General features: G+C 41.4%; 1 pseudogene; it reads left to right on the plus strand.

Moving 5' to 3' along the window:
- Positions 1-342: 342 nt before the first annotated feature.
- LOC102767095 lies at positions 343-959 on the plus strand (annotated as a pseudogene).
- The last annotated feature ends 7,566 nt before the right edge of the window (positions 960-8,525 follow it).

The raw sequence follows: 8,525 nt of genomic DNA on the forward strand, positions 1-8,525 counted from the left end.
GATTTGTTACTCAAATGGGATTTGTTTATTCATCTTTTTCCCTACTAGACTTTGAGTTTGTAAAGGGTAGGAACCATGTCTTTAATTTCTGTTTCTAAAGACCCAAATCAGCACCTTCAACATAGTAGACTCTCAGTAATATTCGCTCAATGAATGTATGAGTAAATTATGGTCATTGCTCTCCACAGAAAGAGAAGTAGATGTAATCTCTACAAAGCTAAAGCCAGATGTGAAGGACCAGTAAGAAGAATGAAATAATGGAGGGAAGTCACCAGAAACTGGAAGAGATGGTGAGTAGGAATTTAAAAATAATCAACAGACTCTGCTGCATCTACTACAAGAATGAAGACCATTTTCAGCAATCAGACTGTCAACATCGCAGAAAACGTAGACATCACACTGAAGGGATTTACAGTTATTGTGAAGGGCCCAGAGGCACCCTGCAGGGCGACTTCAACCACATCAATGTAGAACTCAACATCCTTGGAAAGAAAAAGAAGAGGCTCTGGGTTGACAAATGCTGGGGAAATAGAAAGGAACTGGCCACAGCTCACACTATCTGCAGTCCTACACAGAACATGATCAAGAGTGTTACACTGGGCTTCTGTTATAAGATGAGGTCTGTGTACACGCACTTCCCCATCAGCATTGTTATTCAGGAGAAGGGTTCTCTTGTTGAAATCAGAAATTTCTTGAGCGAAAAATACATCTGCAGAGTTTGAATGAGGTCAGGCATTGCTTGTTTAGTATCTCAAGCCCAGAAAGATGAATTGATTCTTGAAAGAAATGACTTTGAACTCTTATCAAATTCAGCTTCTTTGATTCAGCAAGCCACAACAGTTACAAACAAGAACTGGTATATCAGAAAAATTTTGGATGGTATCTATGTTTCTGAAAAAGGACAAGCTCAGCGGGCTGATGAATAAGGTCTAAGTTGTCCAGCTATAGAAACACCAAGATGCTGAATTATGGAAACAGCAAGATGCCAAATGATTTGTCACACTTATTTGTGATATTTTAAAGATGCAATAAAAGCCATGTATTGATTTTGGGGTGGGGAGATAAACAGAAAAAAATAAAGAACATGTATTTCAGGCTGACATAGTGGGAAAGGCCAAGAAAAAAATTGCACAGTACAGATAGTGAGAGAATGTTAAAGTCTGTCTCTGAGCTCTAAGGAAGAACTTAAGGGGAGGGGGGAGCCCAATAAGGAATTTTTTTTTTATGCATTAGAGTCTGATCACCTCCCTTAGGAAGACACAAACTTATTGGGCCTTAAAGAAGGCAGTGAAAGCTAAAAGCAAACTCCGATGTCTCTACATGGGGCCTCAGTTTCATAGGGAAGTGGACATTCTCTACGTGATAAAGTGGGGGAAGAATTTAAGTTTTGGGGGAGAAAAATTCATGTTTGGGGGGAGGAGGAGGGATGAGTAGTCAAGGATATAACTCTGGAAAGAGGACTAGAGGAAAAAACAATTCACCAGCCAAGAGAGGAGCATGAGTGAAATGGTGAACTGAAATGTCTGATTGGGTTTATGAAGTGTTGCTGTGGGGCTCAGTTAGAATTAGGGCTAGAAACCTCTACACAATTTTCAGCAAAAGGAATGAAAAATAAATTTTAACGTTCTGAAATGGTTGGACTTCTTATATGAAATTTTGAAGGATGCCAGGTCAGAATATGATTTTATATGGAGTCAAACAGTCTGTTTGACAAGAGAAGAGCTAAATCTGAATTATATATATATATACTTTTAAAACAAATCTATGAGGCATCACATATACCTGGAAAACTAAAGGTTATATGCATGTGTCAGCAAATTGCACTACTTGGAATGTATCTTATGGAAATAATATACATGAAGATTTGCCTGTCATTATTTCATTAGAGAAAAGATATAAGGAAAGTGAACTGCCCCAAAATGTGACTGGTTAAATAAATGATGATGCATACCTACAACTGAATACTGCCCACCCACAAAAAAATTACATTGTAGAGTCATTCATTCATTTGGCAAATATTTGTTGATGTGGACTTCAATGTGGCCAATGCTTCCCTAGGCACTGATGACTCAGCTGAGAACCAGTACATATTTCTGCCCTCCTGGAATTTACATTCTAGCAGAAGAGGAAAGCAATGTGCAAATAAGTAAGTAAGTAAGTAAGTAAATAAATAAATAAATAAATAAATAAAAACAAATAAGCAATTTGATTTAGATGGTGATTAGAAGAAAGAAGAAAGAAGGATAAAGATTGACCCAAGTGTAGAAGTTATGGCTATTTTATAAGGATGTTCAAGGAAAGTCTCAGTGAGCATAGAATCAGTTACCCGACAGAACAAATGTGTCCTCTGGCCAGAAGTATTCTTTTGGGAACCAGGATCTTTATACCTGAATAACTTGGAGTTGGAAGGACATAAAGCACAAAATCCCCAGTGTGTAACTGTGAGTGATGGTGAGCAGGACTACTCCTATTTCCACCCGTTGGAAATAGATTCATGTATTCTGCCTTTTGAGACACTCACCATACAAATATGTTTATTTAAAGGGAGCATTTTCAAGACGGTCCCCATCCTCAAAAGCACCCCCAAGGGGACACTTCAACTGTAACTTCAATTTGTTCCATTATTCTATCAGGCTGGCAACTTCTGGGTGGTGCAATATGTAATATGACTGTGGATCCCATGGGTCTGTAGAGTGGGTTTCTTGGTCTGATGTGATGTTATTGGGGGTGCCGTAGAGTCAGATCAAACACATTTTAAGCTTTCACATTATAAGCTTCTGGCTGAGATCCTGAAGGCAAACCCATATTTCAACCACTTGTCCCTCCCAGTCAAGATGAATGCTACTCTTTCTAGTGTAGAAGGTGCAAGGGGTCAACTTGCCACAAGTGGCTGTTACCGACAACTTGGGCATTCGGTAACAGGAGTATATTGTCTTTTGTTGGAGAGATCATGTGGGGATCCCTAACCCTAACACAGATCCACAGCAAAACACAATAAATTTCCGTTTCTTTCAATTCAGTTCAATAGACATTTAAATTTAACATCTCTCTAGGGCTGCTTTCTTAGCTGGGGAAACTTCTTCCCCAGCCCTCTCCCCATGTAGCCATACTCTTGCTTGCTCACTCCTTTGCACTCTTAGCCTCCATCCCTGTCTCAATGGCTACTATGTTCATGCATTCATGTGCCAGAACCTGGGTGATGACAGAAGCTGATTGGTATTAATTGGTTGAGTCATTCTGCCTACTTTTCCATGGTGGGTGCTCTCTGGTGGACATTCATTGACATGTAATCCAAAGGTCTTTTCACTGCATGTTCATCTCCATGCTGACCCACATGCCTTTACTACTTGTCTCCTATCTCCCATTCTTTCTTCCTCTAGGATCCTGACTAGCTGGCTAAGGCATTTGCCACTGGCTATGAATCTGCGTATATTCTAATCTCAGGCCACTCTCTTCCCACACAAAGTAGGTGACCAGATTACCCCCCCCCCAGCCCCTAATCTCTACCATCGGAAGAATTTTCTGACACTCCTGAGTGCATGGTAGTTCAGCTCCCGTCCTTTTCAATTGGCACACAAATACCATGCTGACACATTTATGATCCAAAGAGGAATTTTTTTCTCCTGTCAGTTGATCATAAGGAGCCATATATGAGCTGAGGGAGAAGGATTGGAAGAGAACACCAGTGGGTGACATGGATGTGAGCCACCTTGCACAGCTTGCTTATGCTCTCCGGCCCTACTCATGCTTGATCCTGACTGTGCTACTTGCATCATGCGATGGTTTGTGCTGGGCCCACATCACCTTATGACTTACTGGTCTGATAGGGCCCAACTCAATATGAGCTGTTTTGGTAGCTTGGTCACTTGCTGTCCTATAGCCAAGCATTCTCAGGACACAAGGTTGGAGTTGTTCTTTAAGAATTATACAATTCTCCACTATAGATGGCATACTATTAAGAAACTCAGGGCCTTGTGTTGTGACTCTTTCACTGGGGCCTGTCATAAACTCCAAATGGTGTCCTTACCCACCATGACATCTCTGAAACCATAGGGTCTGCTAGGTTGTAAAACCTAAGAGGCAGGGCTGGACCATAGACTTGGTTTTCCTGCCACAGAACTTATTCTTGATTTTACTCTAAGCCAGTAGCCTTTGTGTCATCTGATATGTGGATTAGAGCTATATGCTCAGGTATATAATTTGCTGCCTCCAGAACCCAGAGGCCTGTGGGATATTATCCTTTCTCCTTGGTGGTAGGAGATGCAAAATACAATAATTTGTCTTTAATTCTGAAGGGAACTAGTTGCTTTGCCTGCCATGCCCAGACCACTGCACCCTCAAACACTTCACTAAGTGGTCTGAAACTTTGTGCGTTTTATTGCTCACTCTCTGGAGGGCATGTGCCTGACCAGAAGATCAGCCACTTCTTGCTCCTTGATCTGATAAGCATTATGTCATCACTCTAGTGTATCAGTGTGCTGCTTGGCAGAAAGTCCAGCCATTCACGATTTTTCAGACTCTCTTGTGATAGAGGATATGAGCATTAATGTACCCTAGGTCAAGACTATAAATGTAATCTGATGTCCATTTTAAATGTTGTGTTTGATCCCCTTTTCTTAGAGAGATGGAAAAGAACATCTGTGCCAAGTCAATGGCCACATATCATGTACTCCATGCCTGGTTAATCTGCTGTAGTAAAAATGCCACATCTGGCATAGCAGCTGCAATTGTGGCTACTACACAGTTGAGTTTGCAGTCCCCTGCATCCTCCAGCATCCATCTGTTTTTTTCAGGGGGGCAGATATGATGGGGCCCACCACTTCAGCATCCTTTGGTCTATAAAGCTGGCTGAGATGTGATTTTGTCCTTGATTTATTATTTTGGCTGGGAGTGGATTGCATGGCTCATAGCTTCTCCTTGGCCTTCCCACTATGACAGATCTTATTCCAAAGGCAAAGGAGCCAATATGGGGACTTTGCCGAATATAAAGTAATCTTTTCCCATTGTACATTTAGGGATAAGGAAATGACCACTGAGGGGATCTAGTGGACCCATGATGAGCCAGAGTTGGGCCAGGATTCTGTTTCTTACTTGGCCTCCCTCTTATGATACTTCAGGTCTCTGAGGATCAATGTTAAGTTAGGACCCTATGCTTAGGTATCCCCCTTTTCTAGTATATGCTCACCAAAGTGGCCATAGGTCTCTTTGGAGAAGGACTGGGGAACAATTACCATGTATTTGCCATGATAATGCAAATACATGGTAATTGTTCCCCAGTCCTGAAAATGGCACCTCTTTCAATTGGAGATTTCTCTGGACCAGAAAAACAGGCAAGAGATGGTAACTATTTATTAAGGTGACTGCCCTTAGCATCCTGATCATTCATCCTTGATTTCTTTTAATTGAACACCTTGAGTAGCACCCTGTTGGCTGCCTGTCTGTTTTGTCCCCAGGGATACTATGTTCTATTACCCAACTACATAACTTTCTGAGAGGAAGGTGCCCCTGACTGCACTCTGAACTTGCCAATCAATTCTTGGCCTCTGATGGTTAAGCACCTAACCGCTCTCCGTGAGTCCAGTTTGAAAAGCATCTCCTACCATGAGCCCTCAGCTAGATGAACTTCTTAGGGGTGATGGTGCCCACTCACTAGCATGCTCATTGCTTTGGTAAGTAATGAATCCTCTGAAACATAGTCATCTTACATAGTAGACGCCATGTAGCACGCCCATCTCTCTGGGCCTTTTCATTTCTCCTTCTACCATCTGCGAAGGCAATTCTACCATTTCTGTCTCACTTACTGTGGACCATTTCTTTTCCATGTTTCTAGGTGGCGTCCTGACAGCACATTTGCGCCGTGATTTAGTGTCCTTGCCAGAGGGTCGAATCCTGCATCCTAGGAAAGTACTCTCAAATCAATAAACGTGCCCCAATCCAACTTTGTTTCAGGACTCCACCTTGTGCCTTGGCCCCACCCCGATCCAGCATGCCTGGAAACCAGTTTGTTGCATACTCTCCCAGTTTCTGATGGTACATGTTAGCTCATTTGGGCTACAACCTCTTTCCTTCCTTAGTAGACACAGAATGTTCCCATTCAGATTATGCTGTGACTTAACCCTTGTTGTCTTGATCACCAGGAATTGGGAACAGACCTTAAGGAAGGAGCATGTTCTCTTGCAGGAGGAAGGTCTCTGAAGCATTTTTAAATATGTTTTGATTGATTTCAGAGAGGGAGAGGGAGATAGAAACATCAATGATGAGAGAGAATCATGGATCAACTGCTTCCTGCATGCTCCCTACTGGAGATCCACCCCAAAAGCCAGGCATGTGCCCTGAATCAAAACTTGAGCTCCTGGTTAATGGATCAACACTTGACCATTGGCTGAGCTTTGCAGCATCTTCCAGCAAGGAGGCAGTGCTTACCGGGAAGGGGGAAGAGTAAACCACTTCTGCTAGTTAGGAGTTCCGAGAAATCTGAGATACAACATTGTAGGGGGGTGGCGCTGGGTGGGGGGGAGGTGGGGGCAGTGGTTATCAACCTAGATGTCTGCATCCTACATCTACATGTCAGGGACTCATTCTTTCTTGGTCTACCTGTCTCAATTGAAAATTAAAGTTTCTTTAGAGCTCTGTGAATTTTATGACTAAGTCCCAGTCTTGGTCCTTAGCTTTCTATAGCCTCTAGCTACAGAAGTTTAGATCATGTTATAGGCTACCAAGGAAGTCCTGTGGCTATCACTCTTATCATTTAACTGTCAGGTAATCACTTCAGCCTTTTATTAGCTTCTCCTGGAGTGTTAGTTGAGTTTAGCAATAGTCACTCAATTCCACTAGCCTTTCTGTTATTTCTCCCATATTTATTGACACCTGAGATGTCTCACTAGCTGGTGCATTTTCTTCCACCCTTATCCCACCCCAGTTCACTATCAGTGAAAACCTTAACAGGGCTCTGCTTCCTATGCTCCACCACCACTGCTTTCTCAGGCCACTCCCAATACCAACTGCTGTAGATAGGTTTCCCCAGAAAAAGACTCTGAGACAGAGAATAGCATCTTCGCGGCTGATAAGGAAGTATTCTTGGGATCATGTCTCTGGAAGGGAAGTAATGGGTTGGGTGGGACTAGAGGGAGAAGTGCAGTTGTGATGCAGTCCCAGCTGAAGGTCTCAACCTACCCCACAGGGAACGCTGAAGCTGAATAACCCTTCAGGCATGTCTAGACTCAGGGCTAGGGAGGCTGGCCTTTATTTCTCAGCACCTTTCAGTATTTGGAAGCCAAACTAATGAAAAGGAGTGTGCCCTTGGGCAAGGCAAATACCTTCATCCAACAGCTCTAAAGAGAGCTGAGGGCTAAGGGCGGTCTGCCAGTAGCTGACATGTGGGTAAATATGGCTTTTAGTCCTGAAGGGGAATCTGGTGGTACATCACAGCATCTGCTACAATTACTTTGAATGAACCAGAAAGATATTCAAAATAGATTCATAGAAAAGAAGCATCAGGTTATGAAAGAATATGCCTCGATGATCCCATCTGGAAGGACATGTTCACGGTATTGACAGTGGTCCTACTCGATGGTGACAGGATCCTGAATTGTTTTTCCTCTTATTTATCTACATTTCCTAATATTCCTTTAATTGATTACTTATAAAATAAAAGGTTACTTTTAACTTGAAACTTTTGTGAGGATAAAATTGGACACTATATAATAAATTAGAAATGAATATTTTAAATTTCCCTTATTATTTTAAGCTATTTCATTAGAAAGATTTAAGTTGTGGCCTTTGTTTATCTGAGTAAGTGAAAGTATAAAAGTGAGCTAAGTAAAATATATTGGATTTCATAATTAGTAAAAACATTCACACCGCCTCATTCTCGAATTAAAAGTTAATTGTTACAATATTGTGGTTTTCATCTTCTAGACACTCAAAAACTCCTAATGAGAAATTATTCTAACTCGTATTTAACTGTTGGACAAAATAAAATATAGAAAAGTAAAGGGATCCAGCCAAAGCTACACAAATTACTGGCAGAAAAGACACCCTTGGTTTATGATTTGGAATCCCATTTTGTCATTATTCAGTTGTCCTTTCTCCAAGCAAAGTTTAGGTCCAGGGCTTTCAATACCCAACTCACTTGTTCTAAAATGGCCCTTTAATGACCAGTACTCGTTAACTTTATGTGTCATTATTAGAGAAAGGAGGTGGGAAGGGAAGTGGGAGATGTAAAGGAAACAGGAAGTAATAAATTAATTTCTAACCAAGGTCAGCTGTTCCCCAGAACACAAAGCAATGGATGGTGGATTACTCTAGGGACTTATATTTGAGAAAAAAAAAAGTTATTTTGACAAAGTTCTTAGGATGTGGACAGAAAATTCTGTCAAACATAGAAAACATTCATCAGCTAAAAACTATGGTGGAAAAGTTTAATATTTTTTAAACTCGGTGGAAGGAGTTTAAATATTTTTCTACAAGTTCTTTCTTCTATATGTCTGTTCTCTACAGAATAAGTTGAAACTAAAGGAACCTAT

The sequence above is a fragment of the Myotis davidii genome, unplaced genomic scaffold, assembly GCF_000327345.1.
Source record: "Myotis davidii unplaced genomic scaffold, ASM32734v1 scaffold967, whole genome shotgun sequence".
Classification (NCBI taxonomy): Eukaryota; Metazoa; Chordata; class Mammalia; order Chiroptera; family Vespertilionidae; genus Myotis; species Myotis davidii.